Source organism: Arvicola amphibius, chromosome 7, assembly GCF_903992535.2.
Source record: "Arvicola amphibius chromosome 7, mArvAmp1.2, whole genome shotgun sequence".
NCBI classification, from domain to species: Eukaryota; Metazoa; Chordata; class Mammalia; order Rodentia; family Cricetidae; genus Arvicola; species Arvicola amphibius.
The window spans coordinates 127582417-127601108 of NC_052053.1; the positions used below are offsets into that span (position 1 = coordinate 127582417).

The window sequence follows — 18692 nt, forward strand, 5'->3', positions numbered from 1 at the left end:
ACTATGGGGGGGCTTCCGTTTGCCTCGAAATCAAAAATGCCTTGAAGGGGCTCTCTGGCAGCTAGAATGAATCTAGCTTATCTTGCAGTGACCTCCCAGTCAGATGTTCGTACTCCTGAAGTGTCCTCACAGTTAGTTCTCAAAGCCCCTTTCCGCACTAGTTACCTCTCTGAATGCGCCAGCATTTATCGTTTGCTTGCTTCTGTCAGGAAAACCTATTTCCCCTTGCACTTTGAAGGCAGTCTGAATCATCTTGGATCCTTTCCAGCACCTTCCTAAACCACCCTGGGCAGGCCCTTAGCATCTCTTCGCAGAACTCTGCTTCAAACAGGCTGAGCAGGCACTGGACCCAGCCATAGGTTTTCGGTCTAGACTCTAGAATGTTGTTGTTGTTATTATTACTACTTATTCCTCGGGCAAGATGCAATAACCGTAATATTTTGCATGAAAAAAATCTATATGTCTACCAATTACTTATTTGTTCATAAAATAAAATCCAGCAAAGCCAGGTCTAATTCTTTTATGATAGCAGTGGGCATTTCTAGCAGGACAGCTGCTCTGCCTGCGGAGCTCTCTTAAACTGGCCTCCTCCTTCCTGCTTCCCTCATTTACTGGGCTTGCCAGGCCCCATTAGCTCTTGGATTTTGTCACCCTTGGTAAGCTTGGGACTGAATAAAACCCCACCTGCCGGGCCCACATTCCTGTAGCGTGTTTTCTGGTTGTCCTTTAATACTGGCTGGCAGAGGCTCGCAAAATCAGCCCACAAACTTCTCACAACCCTGCGACTCTCACTGCCTTGCTCTCGCTGACCCGCGACCCCGGGCCTTCCTTCACTTGTCCCCTGGGCTCGGAGCCTGAGGCCCATCCCCCGAGCCCTCTGCCACCGATCTTTGCCCCCGGCCAGGGCGCTCTGGCTCGCCCACGGCCGCACTGGGCATGCTCATAGGCAGCGGCGGGGGCAGGTTGGCTTCGCTAGCTCGCACTCGCGGCAGCGGGCTGGCGCGAGGCTGCAGCTGGAGCTCCGGTGCCGGGACTTGGAGTTGCCAGGAGTTTCCCCGACCCCTCCCTCCTCGCCGCGCGGCAGCAGGAGCCCGCGCGGGAGCGGCGAGCAGCGAGCAGCCAGCAGTCGAGCCGGGGCAGGCTAGTCCGTAGCCCCGGTCTCCGCGCGGGGCAGCAGCGGGGGAGCAGTGTCTCCGGTTGGGACGCGTGCCGCGCACTAGGCACCGCCCGAGCACGAGCCGGGCTGCACGGTAAGCTCGGGGACGCGGGGAGGCCAGGCCACCGGGCGTACAGAGGCAGCTACCGTAGCTGCCGGCTGGGATGCGCGCAGCGGGGCAGGCGCCGAGGGTAGGCGCGCGGAGAGTGGCGCGAGCAAGTTGGAGGGCGGCGGGAAGAGGGGGCTGCACGCCTGGAGCAGCTGCTTTGTGCGCGCGAAAAGGGATCTGGCTCGCTGATTCTCCCCGAACCCGGGACCTGGAGTGCAAGAAATATTGGTCTTAGCCTGGAGGGCAGTTTCCTGTGAGAAAGTTGGTGACAGAGCGGAGCCCTTAGGTCTGCACGGCCGGCTTGGCGGAACGGCCCCCAAGGGTGCCGCCTGGAGGCTCTGGTTATGGAGAACTCAGTGGGTCGCTGCGCCCCTAGTCAGAGCTCTCTCAGCTGAAATCAGCGAATCACCCCAATCTATGAATCCTGCTGTCTTCTAGGAAGATCGTTGCTGCCAAAACTGAGGCAGATACTTCTTGCGGGACAGGCTTCTGGCCCCCATATCTTTTTGCTCCTGTGCCTAACCTAAGAAATGGTCAGGGGGCTAGGTCAAGGCCTCCTCTGAGCTCCGGGTTTTTGTTATTATTATTTTTTTTTTCTAAAGAGCGCTCCAGAATCCGGCTCAGACATGTGGCCGGTCTGGGGTAGATGTTAGCTTGCCCCCCCCCCCCCGTCCCCCGACTTTTCCCATGTTTATATCATCACAGACCCCAGGACCCTAAGGTCAGTTAGACAGTTTAGAATGGTGCACAATTCTTCAGGAAGAGTGCATGGGAGCTTTTTTGCCTCGGACTTCACAGCAACCCTCTCCTGTTTCTAGCATTCTTCCACCTGGACTTTGTGGGAAGGAGCAAAACCAGGGCCAGAGGGCTGTCTGCTTCCTTACACTGGCTCTGAAGGTCTTTTGGGAGACTCAAGGGTCTGAGCCTGGCTGTAGCATAGTGCAAGGATGTGGAGGATGTCTGTGTTCTTCCTGGGTCCACTTTTTTCGCTTCTTGTTTTGAGTTTTAGGGTTTTGCCTACACACTAGTCCGAGCGGAGTTGTCATAACAGGGTGGGGTGTCAGGGAAGGTGGAGGAGCGGGGTTGAAGTGTGTGGAGCTTCACCCTGGGCTCTGAGTGGCTGTTTGCCTTCCCTAGGAGGCTGCTATGGGAGGAAGCCCGGAATGATTATGCAGGCTAGAAATAAGCCCCTCTCTCTTTCTTCCTTCCCTTTTTGATTTTTCTCTTCTTCCTTTCCTCGCTTTTGGCTGAGCACCTTGGCTGGTTGGTGTGTGAAGTGTTTAAAGGGACCTTGTGAGGAATTGCTAATGTTTTAGGACCTCACCGTTTCTGCTGTACACTTTTCTCTTGGGTTCTCCCTTGGGGACTGCACATTTGGGGAGAATTTCCAGATGTCCGGATGCCATTGGTGGGGTTATGCCACACAGGTTCTAGAGTCAGACAGACAGACCGGAGCCCCACATTTCCCTGATGACAGGCCTGGTGGGCAAGCTATTAGCCACTCTGAACTTCAGGGCTTTTCTCATTTTGTCTTTGTAACAAATAAGAGATGGTGGTGACACTATTGCTCTCTGTGGCATTTGTGAGCCTTGAATGACACCGTGGAAATGGAGAGAAACATAAGGTGGTATCTGCGCCTTCCGTATTGTTGCTGCGTACTGTACCCAGGTTTTAAAAAGTCTGTTTATTCTTGAAGATGACAGAGACAATTATCCTCCCGCTACGCAGTCCTTACTACAAGGTTTAGTTGCTGAGATCCATGGAAACAGCGATTTACACACCCTGCCCAGCTTCTCACACCCATGGGTCTATGGGTTGGAAATCCCTCTTTTCTGTCTGAGGGAGGCAGTGTGGTATAATGGAGGAGACCTTGGGGCCTGTGTTAACACTGCTCACAGTCCTGGGGCCCCAGAATTGTCTGTGTCAGCAAGGCTTTCCTTTGTGATTCAAGGCTGGTGAGGAAATCAGCAAGTCCTGCTTTAGTTCTCTCTCCTCCTCCTAGTGACCTTGAACTAAGGACTCAACCTGTCTTTGGTAAAAAACAGTCTGTGAGATTAAACACCAATTTAAGAGGCAAGGACAGGAGAGTCTGCATGCCACCCAGTTAACAAGGATTTAATGAGGGCCCCGAGCTTCCCCAGAAACACACCCCGAGCCTAGAGCAGAGCTTTCCAAATATGAGCATTAGGCCTTGCTAACCCATAGATTGCTGGTTTCCACTTCCAGTCTCTAGGTTTAGAGCAGAGGCACAGCAGTTTGTGTTTCTAACTAGCCTCAGATGGTGCTGGGCTGTTCCCCAGGCCATGTCTATAGAATCACATATTTGTATAGGAGGAGAAAGAGAGATGAGGGCTGTTCCAAATTGTCAGGATTTTAGTTCTTCATAGTAAAAGCAGGGTTTCTTAATTGCTGTAAGCATTTTGAACTCCAGGATGTGCCAGCTTCCCTTCCTCCTTTTAATGATTCTAGTCGCTTTTCAAATGAGCGATTTTATAAAAAGATAAGATTGCCCCTTTCTTACTGTCAAGTACTTAGTCTCTGGTCTCTAGAGACTTGGTAGGCATGGTGATCATGCTTTGGTAGAGAGAGATTGGTGATCCTTATATGTATACAAATCTCTGGGACAGACAGTCTCTTGCTTATAATTGATGTGGGAGGCTCAAGTCCAGTGTGGGTGGTAGCACCCTGAATGGTGCTCCTGGGTTCTTTAAGTAAGGAAGTTGAGCAAGCCATGGTGACAAGCCAGTAAGCAGTGTTCCTCCAAGGATCCTGCCTATGTTCCTGCTTGAATTCCTGCCCAGACTTCTTTCAGCGATGAACTGTGATTGGGACACGTAAACCAAATGAACCCTTTCTTCCCCAAGTTGCTTTTGGTCATGACATTTCCTACAGAAAGCAACATAGCACAACAGGTTAAGACCAACAAGTATCCTGTTTCTCTTTTTGAGGCTCTTGGCATTTAGTTTGCACACAGCGTTGAAGGCTGGAACGATGTGGTTTAAGGGACAGCTAAAATGACCAGAATGCACATTTAAAAAGGAGTTTTACTGATGCTTTCTCTGAACACACAGCTTGCTCAGGCCTTCTAGAAGTGGGAAGTGGACCCAGTGCCAGTTGACCCATCGTGATCAGACTTAGTCAAGATCTTCCATGCTTTCTGAAGGCTGATGGCCTTGGCAGTGACCTACGGCTTTCAGAGGCAGCTATGCATTATCAGCAGGGTGCCAGAGTGAATTAGCTTTTTAACATTGTTTAGACTCAACCAATCCAAAGCATTTTCCTTGTCTCCTGCACTGTGGATGGTTGTGTGCAGGGAGATCTTACTATGACTTGCTATGACCTAGATAGATTGTGTCTGCATTTTAACTAGTTTGCATCAGAGAGTCACTAGGAACCTCCTTGGAGCAGGACGGTTTCTGGGGAAGAAATGAAGTTTATGTAATACAGCACCCAAATCTGGGCATGTGAGATCAGTTAGCACTTTCACTACTTCTCGTGTTGCCAGGCCAAATGGAATCCCGGCTCGCCCTCAGCTTTATCTTAGCTTTCCATTTGTACTTTGTTTTTAGCATTAAAATGATTAATAGTGGGGACACTTATCAGTAAATCAGAAGCCTATTCAAAAACTCAAGTGTGCCTCTTAATGTTTTAGTAGATAAAACTGAAGGCCCGAGCCTGCCTTCCTGACTGTAATCAGCACCTAGAGAAGGAGCAGTTGCCAGTCTTAAGATTCAGTGGCTCTCCTAGCAGGAGCCACGCTCCAGCTTCAAGCCTCCTCCCCATAACTTGATGTGTGTATTTTGGGTGGTACGCTTACTTTTGCTGCTCTTCTGATTGTTTTCTTTCAGGAGTGTGAGTAGTCAGTCCCTTTCTTGTCCCTGTTGTTGACTTTTCTCAGCAGGAACTCCCTGGTGTCTTTGTTCTCTTAATACGTTTATTGTGTGACAATCATTATCATATTTCATTTCTCCTTGGTTGTCACTGGCAGTGTTGGGTCACAGGGAGTCAAAACCCAGCACCATTCTGAGCCTTTCTGAGGGCGCTTTAAACAAACAAACAAAAAAGTCCCTGGAACACTGCACTAGCTCAGTTCTAAAATACATTTGGTTGTTATTTGCTCTTCATTAAAAAAAAAAATCTTTAAAAAGCAGACAGCTTTTACACATTATGAGTCCATGTGTATTCTTTTTGGTAACATGCTAAGAGTGTTACCAGCAGATGACATCAGAAAACAAAGCAAATATACTTTGTTGTCTCCATATAAAGTGTTTTCTCTTCAGTGCTGTCCCGCTGATAGAATTGAGCAATAATTGGATTAGCTCAGCAGTTCTGAGTGTGTTGGAAGGATGCTGTTGGGGTGGCTGTTAATAGGTGTGTTCTTCTAGAGCACATATCAGTTTGGGGAACCCTACCTATTATTTTCCTCTCATACAGAGACGCTCAGCATGTGCACCATCATATCAAAGAAACTGAGGTGTACCCCACTGAATACTGTCAACAGATACTCGCTCGTAGTCATTCTAGTCAGGATTTCCCACATCACAAGGCGTTATTGAGGTTGTTTATGAATCGTAGGAGATGTTCCACTAAATTAGGATGTACTAACAATTCTAATATACATTATAATACTAGTATGAATGGAGTGGCTTCACCTACTATATTCCTAAAATGTTAGGGGGCATTTTCTGGATATTGGTTGATTAAAGAGTTCTGTAAGTGATGACTGGCTTGTATTGCAGAGAAAGAGTTTTAAGCTGTGGTGGCTAAGAAAATCTCCAGAAAGGGGCAGAGGTGTAGTAGTGTGACTAGGGACCCCTACTCTCCTGCACACTCAGAGCATTTTGGGTTGGTGGTTAGATGGAGTCAGACTACAGAGACAAGCAGTTGTGTCTGTGTGGATGACGGTCAAGGCACACAAAACAAGAAATGGTGCCTTGCTCAGCATGAGTCTTAGAGACCCTGTGGTGGTGGTCCAAACACCTGTTCTGTGCTTTCTCAATTCTGGAAATTCACTAAGGTTACAGGTAGGTTCTGATGATGGCAGGAGAGATGTTTGTGGACGGTAGAAGGCTTGATGTTTGGAGCATGACTGGTTCAGGGACGGAGAGTGGAGTTGATAGAACACCATCGTCCTTGCACAGTGGAACTCATGCGGCAGCTCCATGGAAGAATGCTGGGTAATGAGAAGGACTTTCCAGGAAGAGAATTTCTCCCTAGAGTTTCAAAAATAGCAAGAAAGAACTCTCACCATTCAACAATAAAGAGGCAAATCACCCAATTTGAAAGTAGATAGAGAATTTGCATAGCTATTCCTTTGAGGAGGACTGTGAAAATTTGCTCATTGCCATTAGTCAGCAAGGAAATGTAAATCAAAAGCACAAGGAGACACCTCCCATCTGTCAGAGTGACTGAGCAGAAGACACAGGGAGTAATTGGGTCTTCACGAAGAGTATTGGTGGAATGTGAACTGTGCAGGCAGTTTGGAAAACAGCTGGATGGCCCTTCAAAACGTAAAACATGGTCAACGAAAAGAAGCCCCCCCACTCCTAAGTATATTCCCAAAGGAAGTGCAAGCATGTCAAGATAAACTCTTAGGAGTGAATATTTATAGCAGCATTTAGTCATAGAGCTCAAAGATGGTAAGAACCTTCCTCCATCAACCAGCGAATAAACAAGACACAGTATGCCCCTACAATGGCAAACAGTCTTTCTGTGAAGAGGAACGAAGTTTGGATTCACGCTACAACATGGCTGAGCTTTGAGCCTACTCTGTGAAGAAGAGTGGGCCACGGAATTCTTTCTGAACTACCCAGAAGAAAAAGCCCAGGGAGTTCGAAACGAGTGTGAAACAGGAAGTGACAATGGTGAGCTTGGGGTTGTTCGTTTGGGGGTGATGTAATGTTTTGGAATTAGATGGTGATGGTTACATAATGTTTGGTAACTATTGAGTTGCATACTTTAAAAGGGTAATTTTTGTGGTATGTGAATTACAGCTCAATTTTAAGAATAGGAAAAAAAAATGTGCTGTGGCTTGAGAGTTTTAAAAGGGGCCTAAACATCAGTAATGGTTTCAGGTCAGCTTCTGCTACTGGAAAGCCATCTGGCTTACTTATTTCTCTTTATTTGTGGGACCTCTAGGTCCTCTGTGAACTTTCAGTAAACTCCCCTCCCACGAATTGAAAGGATTTTGCTCCTTCACCCCTGGGTCCCTGGTGAATGCCTGTTGTCTTCCCCTCCCCTCCTGTTTCTAGATTCCCTTTCTGAGACAAATTCCATATTTGGGTTCCCTGATCCTCAGCCAGCAGAGGCTCTAATGATCTGGCAGCTCATACTTAGCGTCTCCCTTCAGATTTGACTGTGGTAGACATTTATGTCATCTACAGGTTCCTGGAATTCTGTCAAGATCTCCCTCCTTGTTTTAAATCAAACTGTATTCAGACCTCCACGGGCTAAATCCTAGTGTGTGAGCATCAGTGTGTCTGAGCCAAGAGTTATGGAGCTCTAAGTATGTTTAACACCACTGGGGCTGAGGCAGTTGTCCTGTGGGCGGAGACACTCTTCCCTCTTTCCTGGCTTGGTGGAGCAGTGCTCAGCGAAGGAACGCTGGAAGTGTGAGGGGATCATGTTTGAATGCTGACTCCCGCTCAGCCAACTGCTATGTCGCTTGAGGTTCTGCAGTTCTGTCCAACCTGGAGTTGACACAGATGCTGTTTCCCCATGTGTCATACTTAAAGTGAAGCTGATATCCTGCAGAGAAGGCAGCTTTGGGATGGGGTGGGACTGACTGTGAATCACAGCTCTGCCCTGTGTCTGCTATGGGACCTTGGCAAGTTAATTACCACGTGGGCCAGTTTTCTTTCCACATCACGGTAAGACAGTACTCATAAAAACGTGTCTCAGATTAGCAATGCTGTTTGCCTTTTCCTTTCCCCAAGGGCTAGGAATTCCATGGTGAAAGCTAAGACCAAACAAAACAAACTATATATATGAAAGAACAAGTGATTTACGTTGTGTGCATGAGTTGGTATAGGGAATGGTATATGAGATTTAATCTCAGTCCTCAGGGAACAATTTTCTATTTATATTACGATACTTTGGGTGTGGTTTCTGTGTCACTCTCAGCTGAGTCTGGGTCATTTTAAGTCATGGGGATGAGTCTCTAGTCAGCTTTTGTGGGTCGTCTTTTGCTGACCAGAAGGCCATCACTGACCGAGCTGTCAGTCAGTGCCACCGTTCCTTGATAAAGCGCAGATCTGCCCATCCTTGTCTTGCTGGTTTCTGCCTTGTCTTACTGATATCAATCTCTAATGCAAGGGAGGCAAATGAAGGGAGCAGACACACACAGGTGTGCAGCCTCAGAAGATGTTTCTGGATTAAGATGGTAAATATTTGCTTCCTGGTGACCTTTGGAAAGCCTGGCTGCTTCGCTGCCTTCTCTGAGTCTGTTCGCCGTGGGTGGTTAGGTGGAATTAGGTTAGTAGGGAACAACTGAAGAGGAATCCAAGACTAAAGCCGTGACCATAGCTCTAGCTGGCATCTGTACTGGGTGCTGTGTGGAGTCTCAGTATCCTGTATGGTTAATTGACCAGGAATAATCCCTTCTGGCTGCCCACATGGGGTTTACCCAACAGTTACCATGTGAATTGGTGATTGTGGACTTTTGTTCTGCTTCTGTCACCTTCATTATGTGCAATAGAAGCGAATAGGGAATCATGTTTATATTTCAATTTATAGAGCCTGCTTGCTTTCTTTTGGGAAACAAGATAGAAGTACGATCTTTAAGACAAACAAATCCAGTTGCAGATCAGTAAATCTAAACAGCTTCCAGTTGTCGCAGTCTGAGGGTCACTGCTTTTGTAAAGGTGGGAAATGGATCCCACGAGACCCTGGCCCACACTCTGGTTTGGCTCTTGAAAGTGGGAAGTGTCTGATTTCTAGGGCACGTGATGTGTGTGATCTAGTTACTTTCTGTAGCTATCGGTATCAATGTTTTGTCTGGCAGGGCACAAATCAGTGAGGCTTTTTTGTTTTGGTTCTAGACTGCCTTGAAATGTGTTGCCTCACATAACCTAAGGTGAAAGCTCATAGTTCCTGGTGATTGTGAAGTCAGTATTATTCTTGATGAATTTAATCTACCCTATCATTAAATAGCAGCGAGGAAGCTGTCCTGCTGCTGAGGGGTGTAAAGCTGGGTGTTCCTGAAGTCAGTCCTTTAAAATTAAATCTGTAGACAACTATAACAGTAATTACAAAACCAAGCAAACCTCTACTTTTATGCTAGGATATTGTGCTTGTGGAAGCAGCTCAGTGCTAGTAATGAGGGTCTTTCTCCCCATTTTCTTCTGGTAAGTGCAAAATGAGACTGTCAGATCCCTTTCTCATATTGCCAGTTACACAGTGGTTTATCTTGTATTTAGTTTTGGTAAAAGAATGAACCAAGGATTCTGAACTCAGATGCCTTTTTTGGGAGTTGTCTTTGCTCTCTGGCCCCACACAACTGAAGTCCTTCAGAAGCAGAAATAGGGATCTTGACATGTAGTTTGCTTGCATCCCTGCAGATACTATGCACATCTGGTAGATAGAAAACAAACAGCAGTGTGTGGAACTAGACAGCTGCTTCCTCTGGGATTCCTCGTCACTGTCTAGTCTATTCATGATTCTGCCAGTGTTGTTTTCTTATGTAACTCTTGCCTACAGATTATATACGCCACGGTTTTGAGTACTTTACAATTGATCCCCTTAAAACTCACAGCCAGCACTTAGAAGTTTATAGAAATATGTAGCACTTCTATATTCTATGCCTTTTGTTTGGCATTTATTTTAATAGACAAGTGAAATCGTATGTGTCTATTGTATACAACATATTTTGATATGGGTGTGCATTGTAGAATAACCAAGTCAAGCTCATGATGCTTCCTGTTTGTGTCAGACAATTGAAACCTCTCGCGCAGTTTTCAAGTACACAACACACTGGTGTTGATGACTGTCATTTTGTTTGGTGAATCTTTTAAATTTATGTTTTCTAACTGAAATTTTGTATCCCTTGACCAACATTTTTCATGTCCATGAGTCTATCCCGTACTTCTAGGAGTTTGAAAGTATGACTTCTGCCCCCCTGGTTTTGTTTATGAGATTTGTCTATGCTGTGTGTATCACAGTAGCTTATTCATTTTCATTGGTAGATAATATTCCTGTGCATAGATATGCAGTAACTACGCATGACACACATTTGAATAGTTTCAACCTTAGTAAGAATACTTCTGATGTGAACGTTTGTGTTTATCTTTCTGGGTGACTATGGTTTGCATTGCCAGTTGAGTGTGTGTATATGACTGCTGAATCCTAAAAAGTTATGCTAGCTGGTTCTATGTCAACTGGACTTATCTGAAAGGAGGGAGCCTCAATTGAGAAAATGCCTCCATAAGATCCAGATGTACGGCATTTTCTTAATTAGTGCTTGATAGGGGAGGCCCCTTTTTATTGCGGGTTGTACCATTACTAGGCTGGTGGTCCTGGGTTCTATAAGAAGGCAGGCTGAACTAGCCATGATAAGCAAGCCAATGAGTAGCACTCCTTTATGAACCTCTGCATCAGTTTCTGCCTCCAGGTTCCTGCCCTGTTGAGTTCCTGTCCTGACTTCCCCAATAATAAACTCCGATGTAGAAGTATAAAACAAACAAACCCTTTCCTTCCCAACTTGCTTTCGGTCATGGTGTTTCATCACAGCAATAGAAACTTTTACTAAGACAAGTCGGTACCAGGATAATTGGGTGCTGCTGTGACAGACTTGTTGTTTTGGGAAAGATTGTGGAAGGCCTTCAGCACTTTGGGCTAAAGAGCAATTGAGTGTTGAGAGCTCAGTGAGCTGTTCTGTAGAAACTTGGAAGATAAGAATATTGAGAGCAGTTAAGACAATGAAGGTCTCGGTTATAAGGTGTAAATGGAGACTGCTTATTCATTTCCCAGCTGCCCAGATCTGAATAATCACACGGAAGCTATATTAATTACAACATTGTTTGTCCTGTTAGCTCAGGCTTTTTAATAACTAACTCTTACATCTTAAATTAACCCATTTCTATGAATCTGCATATCGCCACAAGGCTGTGACCTACCGGTAAGAATCCAGTGTTTTCTTCTTTTTAGGCAGCTACATGGCATCTTCTGACTCTGCCTACTCTCTTTCTGTATCTCTTTTTGGATTTCCCACCTGGGTTTCCCCTGCTAAGCCACAATGGCCAGACAGCTTTATTCATTACCCAATGAAAGCAACACAGAAAGACATCCCACATAATCTCCCCTTTTCTGCCTAAATAAAAAGGAAAGTTTTAACATTAACATAGTAAAATTATATATAATAAAACAGTTATCAAGCAAGAATTATAGTTACAATATTTAGTCCACTTATAGTTGGCAAATTAAGGAAAATACTCTATCATTTATTCTATCTTTGTGAGTCTAAAGTTTTATATCTAATTTATTCTTTATTATATCTAAGGAAAACTATAACTGTAACTCTCTGTTTTCAACTCTAAAGTCCACAGAAGGATATAATATTACCTAAGGAACAGTAAGTGCATTGTAAACAACTTCCAAAGTTCTATAATTGACAGAGACATTTTGCTGCCTCGCCAGTCACCCAAAGTTCTTCAGTAATGTTGGGGCATCCATCTTCAGCCTACAGGCCCATAGTATCTAGCAGACTTTCCCATGAAACAAGAAATTTGAAGATCTGTTCTGCCTAGTAATGACAAAGTTCATCAGTTGGTAGAGTGGAGCCAGTTGGAGTCTAGAAGGCAGGCAGTATGTGCTGCAGTGGTGGAGTGGAGCCAGTTGGAGTCTAGAAGGCAAGCGGAATGTGCTGCAGTGGTGGCAGTGGTGGAGTGGAGCCAGTTGGAGTCTAGAAGGCAAGCAGTATGTGCTGCAGAGTGAAGAAGTGATGAGCAGTTTCAAGGACCCCAGAAGTTCCTGAGTGGATCCCACATAATTAGACATCGAGTTGCTTATGCTTTTGGAATTTGGTTTTGCTTTGTCCAAAATATTGTGATCGTACCCTGATTCATCCCTCTGGAAGTAGGACAGTATTTGATTTCTTTTGTTTTTACAGGGGCTCAGAGTTGAGACGTTGATTTTCAGAAGCCTGTGGATTTTACTGCTGCCCCGCTCTCTGAAGGGGATGTCTCAAGACAGGGTTTCTCTGTTTAGCCCTGGCTGCCTGGACCTCATACTGTAGACCAGGTTAGCCTCAAACTCACACGCTGCCTTCCCCGCAAGTGCTGTGCCACTACTACCTGGCTCACTCTTTGGGTTTTAGAAGAGTCTGGTGATTTTAAGAAGACTGAATTTTTAAGTGTTTGAATTTGAGACTGTGGGGCTTTTAAATTTTGGATCATTTATATTAATGTGTGATCTTAAGGAAGAACAAGAAAGGGTTATAGCTTAACAATGATGTATTTATGTGTTAAGTTGACAAGGGATCAATTGTGATGTCTAGTTTTATGTCACATTGACCCCAGCTGGAGTGATCTGAAATTAGGAAACTTCAATTGACAAAATGCCTCCATATGATCCGTTTGAGGCCTTTTTTTTTTTTTTTTGTGCGATTGATGAGGTGGTGGTTATGGCTTCTATGGGAAGAGCAGGCTGAGCAAGCCACAATGAGCAGGCCAGTATGCAGTCCTGCCTCCAGGTTTTTGCCCTGACTTCTTTCAGTAATGAACTACAATGTGGAAGTGTAAGCCAAATAAACCCCTTTCTCCCCAACTTGCTTTTGGTCCTGGTGTTTGGTCATGGCAATAGAAACTCTAATAAAGAAAGACATGAACAGTTTTCTATTGTACTCATTTATACTTTATTAGATTTGAGTTTGAATTTTATAATCTTACCAGCATTTAGCTTGGTAAGTCATTTTGGTTTTAGTCATTGTGATGTCTGTATAGGGCTTTATCATTACGGCATTAAATTATATTTCTTGTGTTACAGTTTGAAGCTTGACATGTTTTTTTTTTTGTTTGTTTTTTTTGTTTTTTTTTTGTTTTTTTTTTTTGGTTTTTCGAGACAGGGTTTCTCTGTAGCTTTGAAGCCTATCCTGGAACTAGCTCTTGTAGACCAGGCTGGTCTCGAACTCACAGAGATCCGCCTGCCTCTGCCTCCCGAGTGCTGGGATTAAAGGCGTGCGCCACCACCGCCCGGCTGCTTGACATGTTTTTATGTGTGTATTAACAGTTGGATATATTCTGTGAAGTACCTGTTAAAGCTTCTTGCTTACTTTTCAGTTTGCCCACCCAGCAAATTACTGAGAACAGCCTCAGCATGAAGGTTCAGTGCCTAGTTATATCTTTATATTCTGGGAGACGAGGGCAGGGAGGGGTACGTAGAATCCTAAAACCCCTTTGTATGGAAAAATCTCCCAAAGAGGTAGAGCTAAACTAGAAAGTTATAAAGTTATGAGAGATTTAATCAATGTATGAGCTTTTATTTTTATAAGATTACTTTTGGAAGATGAGATAATATTGCTAAAGAACGCTTTGTGTGTTCTTTTGAATAGTTTTCCTCGGTTTTAAAATGCCCTTGGAGCATGAGTGAGATTTAGGAAAATAGCAATAGACTTCTCTTTAGATGAGGGGTATAGCTCCATGGTACATTAGTATAACACACAACCCCGCGTTCAATCTCCAGCACTGCAGAAACCAACAAAATACCACCTCTTGTGAATGTGGATAATCCTTCATCGGTGACTAAAGAAGGGCACTGTTCATGTGACAGAATTTTTGTTTTTTGTAAGCACAAGGTATCTTAGCAGAGTAGAGGAGCGTTCCATTTCATTACTTCTGTAGTTGAAATAGCAACCAGAGGTGATTACGCCTAGAGAAGGTTTAGGGATAGAGAACGTGATTCAGGAGTTGAGCCTAGCTGTGTTCCCATTTCCCTTTCCCCATCCTGCGTGCATCAGTCAGCTTTTGACTGCTGTGACAAAATGCCTGAGATCAGCAACTTAAAAGGAGACAAGTTTGAGTTTCCCTCTTCATGGCAGTCTATGATCACATGGCCTCTTTGTTCTGGGCATGTTGCATGGCATGGCAGAATCATGGCGGAGAGGAAGCCAGTAAGAAAAAGAGGAGAAAATTTCAAGGTTCCCGTATCCCCTTCAAAGGCCTGCTCTTAGTGACCTAAGTCCTTCCAATCGTCTCTCCTCCTGAAGTCCACACTACTTCAGGAAGCATGAAGTGAACTTTTGGAAAACTCTTAAAGTGTTTTTTTTTTCTTCCCCTTTGTTATTGATGCTGTTCCTTTGTTTTAAAAGAGTCTTGAGGTGTATCCCAGGATAAGTTTAACCTCACTTTCCCTGCCCTCACCTCAGCTTCCCAAGTCTTGGGATCACTGCTATATGTCACCATGTTTGGCCCGTTGAGAGGCATTTAAAATTTAGACCATAATATTGCTCCTCCTATGACAAATAAGAAAGGAATTACCTTTTAGCCAGATAGTCACAGTGAAATCTGTCCTGTCCTGTCCTGTGCAGTCTCAGGAACAGGCTGGGGTTGAGTGTTGAGAAGCATTTTCCTGACACTCTGGCTTCAGGACACAGTGACTGTGGCTGTGAAGGATTCTCAGTCCCTGTTGTTTGTGTATGTTCTTCAAGGCCTGTCAGAACTGATTGGCTGGGCTGGAAGCTTGACTATATCTGTTCAAAACTGGCAAATGCTATTCAGAAAATACTTCTGCAAGGCTAATAAACAATGTCATGGTTGGAAACCACATTCTTTGTAGACAATAGTATTTTTCTACCTAGGTATAATATCTGACCATAGAGGAAGAGTATTGCTGAATTCCTTAATGTTTCTTCATTACTGATCTTGAAAGCAAATCATCCATTGTTCTTCCCTGAGATTGCATGCGTTCATGTTTTTGGTGTGGAGTAAGGACTTGCAGAAATTAATACTATATTCTGGGATAGTTTCTTTCTCATAGACAGCCAGCTGCCTTGACATAGGAAGGAACTGGAAAAAGAGAATACCTTTGACTATCCTTGGCTGGCTTTCACCCTTGCTAGACTCCTGAGAGCAAGGCCTAGTTGGAGTACTTCTCCTAGGGCAAGAAAAGCCATCTGCTTTCTTGACTGCTCAGTGGGAACTCAGGATCCTGCAGAGTTCTCTGGAGACTCCTCAGTAGTGATGCAGAAGTCATGTTGTTCCTTTCTTTGCCACACCTTTAATCTAAATTGCCTTGATTTTCAGAAATGATTTGTGCATTTTTATAAAAACTTCCAGGGAGAAGGGATGGAAGAGTAGGAGACGAGAGAGAGAGAGAGAGAGAGAGAGGAGCGAGAGAAGAGAGAGTAGAGAGAGAGAGACGAGAGCGAGAGAGGAGAGAGAAATGAAAGAACGAAAGGGAGGGAGGGAGTGGAAGAGGAAGAAGAAGAAAGAATGCAGAAGAAGGGAGGCGAGGAAGAAGAAGAGGAGGAGAGGAAGGAGAAGAACCGCTTTACTCGCCTCTAGCAACCTACCTTTTCTTCTTCCTTCTCAGACTCCTCTCCCCACCTTTGTTTTTATTTCCCCTTTCCTCCCCTTCCCTCTTCTCCCCTCCCCCTCCCCTTCTCTTTCCTTCCCTTCCCTTACCCTCCTTTCCCTACTTCCCTTCCCTTCCCTTGTTTCTGACAGGTTTATAACTCTGGCTGTCCTGAAACTTGCTCTGTAGACAAGGCTGGCCTCTTACTCTGATATTCTTCTTCCTCTGCCTGTACTTGGAGACCAAACTCAAAGGCCTTTAGGTATAGAGAGATGTGCCTTTGCTGGGGTTAAAGGCATGCACCCACCACTGATGTGGGATTCCTCTCTGTATGCTGTGAATATCATTGGTTAATAAAGGAACTAATTTGGGCCTATAGCAGAGCTATAGGGGAACAGAGCTAGTGGGGAAAACTAAACTGAATGCTGGAAAAAAGGAGGCAGAGTCAGAGAGAAGTCATGTAGCCCTGCTGGAGACAGATGGTGGAACCTTGCCGGTAGGCCATGAACTTTGTGTTAAAATAATGGAGATAGGTTAATTGTAGATGTAAGATCTAGCTAGCAATACACCTAAGTAATTGACCAAGCAGTGTTTTAAATAATACAGTTTCTGTATGATTATTTTGGGGCTAAGCAGCCGGGAACCAACAAGCAGCCTCTCCCCCACAACATACCACTACCTGGCTAAGGGATTTGTTTTTATACCACATTTAATTCCATAGAGGATTACAGAGCAGGTGCAAAGAAGTGGGTGTTGCTAAAACTTAGCTGGTCTCGTCTTCAATGGCTGTGAATAGCTGGCACGGGTATCCAACTAAACCACTTCCTTTATGATTACATTAACTTTTATGTGTGTAGATGTGTACATGGCAAAACTGGAGTGGCTGGCAGATGCCTCAACTTAATACTCACCTCCTGCCAAAAGAAAAATGGGAAAATAGTGCTCGGTATTTTGAATGTTACAGTGAACAGAGGAAGGAGGAGATACACATTGTGATAGGCATAGTAAGGGCCTCCTGCATCCTTATTCTCTGGGAAGGAGTTAGGTAAGGTTCCAGTGATGGTGTTGGGTCAGTATGTTACCTTACAGCTGCAGTTGTCTACAGCTCTCCAGCAGGTGTTTAAGCTCTTCATTTGGAAATAAGGACCTTACCCCAGTCATATTAATATGTAATATTAATATAATATATAATTTATCATATAATTATTACATTACATAATAATTAATAATCGTTATATAATATATTGTATGGTGTATAATATAGTAATACATAATATATAATATTAATATAATATTAATTATATTAATTACTTACAGTTGTAGACAGGTAGGTTTTAAGGACATTTTATGGATTTTTTTGAATTATGTTATTTATATGTTTGCTTTACAAACTTAGAAAGCAAGAAAGCTTGTCCTTTTATACTTGATTCATGTAGCCTTTAGTGTGACTCCTGAATTCCCTGAGCACTGTAATGAGCAGTCGTAGTAACGAGCAACTGTAGAGTGTCATCAGAACCTGCAACTGTAGTGTCATCAGAACCTGCAACTTGTCACCCAGAAGTGCCTGTCAGTAGAAACATGAGACAGGTATCAATAGGAACTATATTTCTAAAAGAAACTTCCACATTTTAAATCAGCTCAGCTTAAGTGAGGCATGGGAAAATGAATTCTAGTAGGTACTGAGAAAAAAACAGGTTTTTCAAGAAGTCTGTCACTGACATTTGAACAAGGGCGAAAGACAGTGGATTTCATTTAAGGTCAGAGAAATATCTGTTGAAAGATACCATGTGTACTCTGTGGGGAGCAGCGGTCACTAGAGCAGTTAGTATTGTTGGAGAAAAGTCTTGAAGCCATGCAGGCAAGGCATGCAGGCATAGAGAGATGTGCTGCAGATCTCAGAAAACAACCTGAGGTCATTCTGAGCCTTTAGTGTTTGAGCTCTGTTTTTTCTATTCATACCAAATTCAGCTTTCTTTTGTCTGTAAGAGCAATGTAGTGATAGCAGTGCCCTTAGGCGTCTGCCAGGGATACATATGAAAATTCCTGAAAGGTTTGACATGAATTAAAGGCGATCTTTAATTATATTTCTTCCTATCGTGCAGTCCTCCCTACCACTAGTGGACACTGTTGCTAAGTGGGCATAGCCCCCAGGATGACAGTTGACTCTTGGCAAATACAGTCTATTTCTTGGATAAGTGCTCACATATAGGTAAATTCCTACCATCCTTCCTTGGTCCAAATTCATCAAATATTATCTTTTATATTTATAAATATACAGTTCTTGTACTTATCCCTTTGTAAGTGAATTAGTGGATGACTTTTGATTCATGTGACTCTAAAGACTGAAAAGGAGTGATAGGTTCAGTCTTTTATTTTTTATTCAGAGTACGTTAGACTTCAGGTTCTGGCTTCCTCAGACAAGTTTCAGCCTCAGGGTTGACAGCGTGTCAAGGACCTTGACTCTTTGTAGATGAAGAGGCTCACACCAGCCTTCCTAAAAATGGGGGAGAAGACAGTCTGAAACCTGTAGCCGACTCCCAATCTGCCCTCTTAGGGTTCAAGAGTGACCCTGTGATGTGTCTCTGCTGTTAGAAAGTTATCCTAAGTATGCCACAGCCGTGCTACTCTTTCTAGTTAACCTGGGGTGAAGAAATCCTTGTTTTGCAGCTTAAGACACTTAAGACTAAATAACACACTGCTTGAGAGCTGCGTGCAGGAATCCTAAGAGAAAGAATTATCCCTCACTCAGGTAAATGAAGCAAATTTATTGGCCACTATCCTTTTCTTTTATTTAAAATGTATTGATTTTTAAAAAATGGAAAGAGAAATTGTTTCTGTCTACAAAAGATCTATTTTGTGAATATTACAAATTCACTGCTTTTAGCAGAAAACTTCCCTATGTAACTAATTAGATGCTTTAAT

General features: G+C 44.1%; 1 protein-coding gene across 1 annotated transcript in view; it reads left to right on the forward strand.

The window, feature by feature from the left end:
- The first annotated feature begins 988 nt into the window (after positions 1-988).
- Positions 989-18692, forward strand: part of Stxbp6 (syntaxin binding protein 6) — a 202052-nt gene continuing 184348 nt past the window's right edge. Inside the window, exon 1 of the mRNA XM_038338171.1 lies at positions 989-1250. The gene's annotated coding sequence lies outside the window, so the exon portion shown is untranslated. The remainder of the gene's footprint in view (positions 1251-18692) is intronic.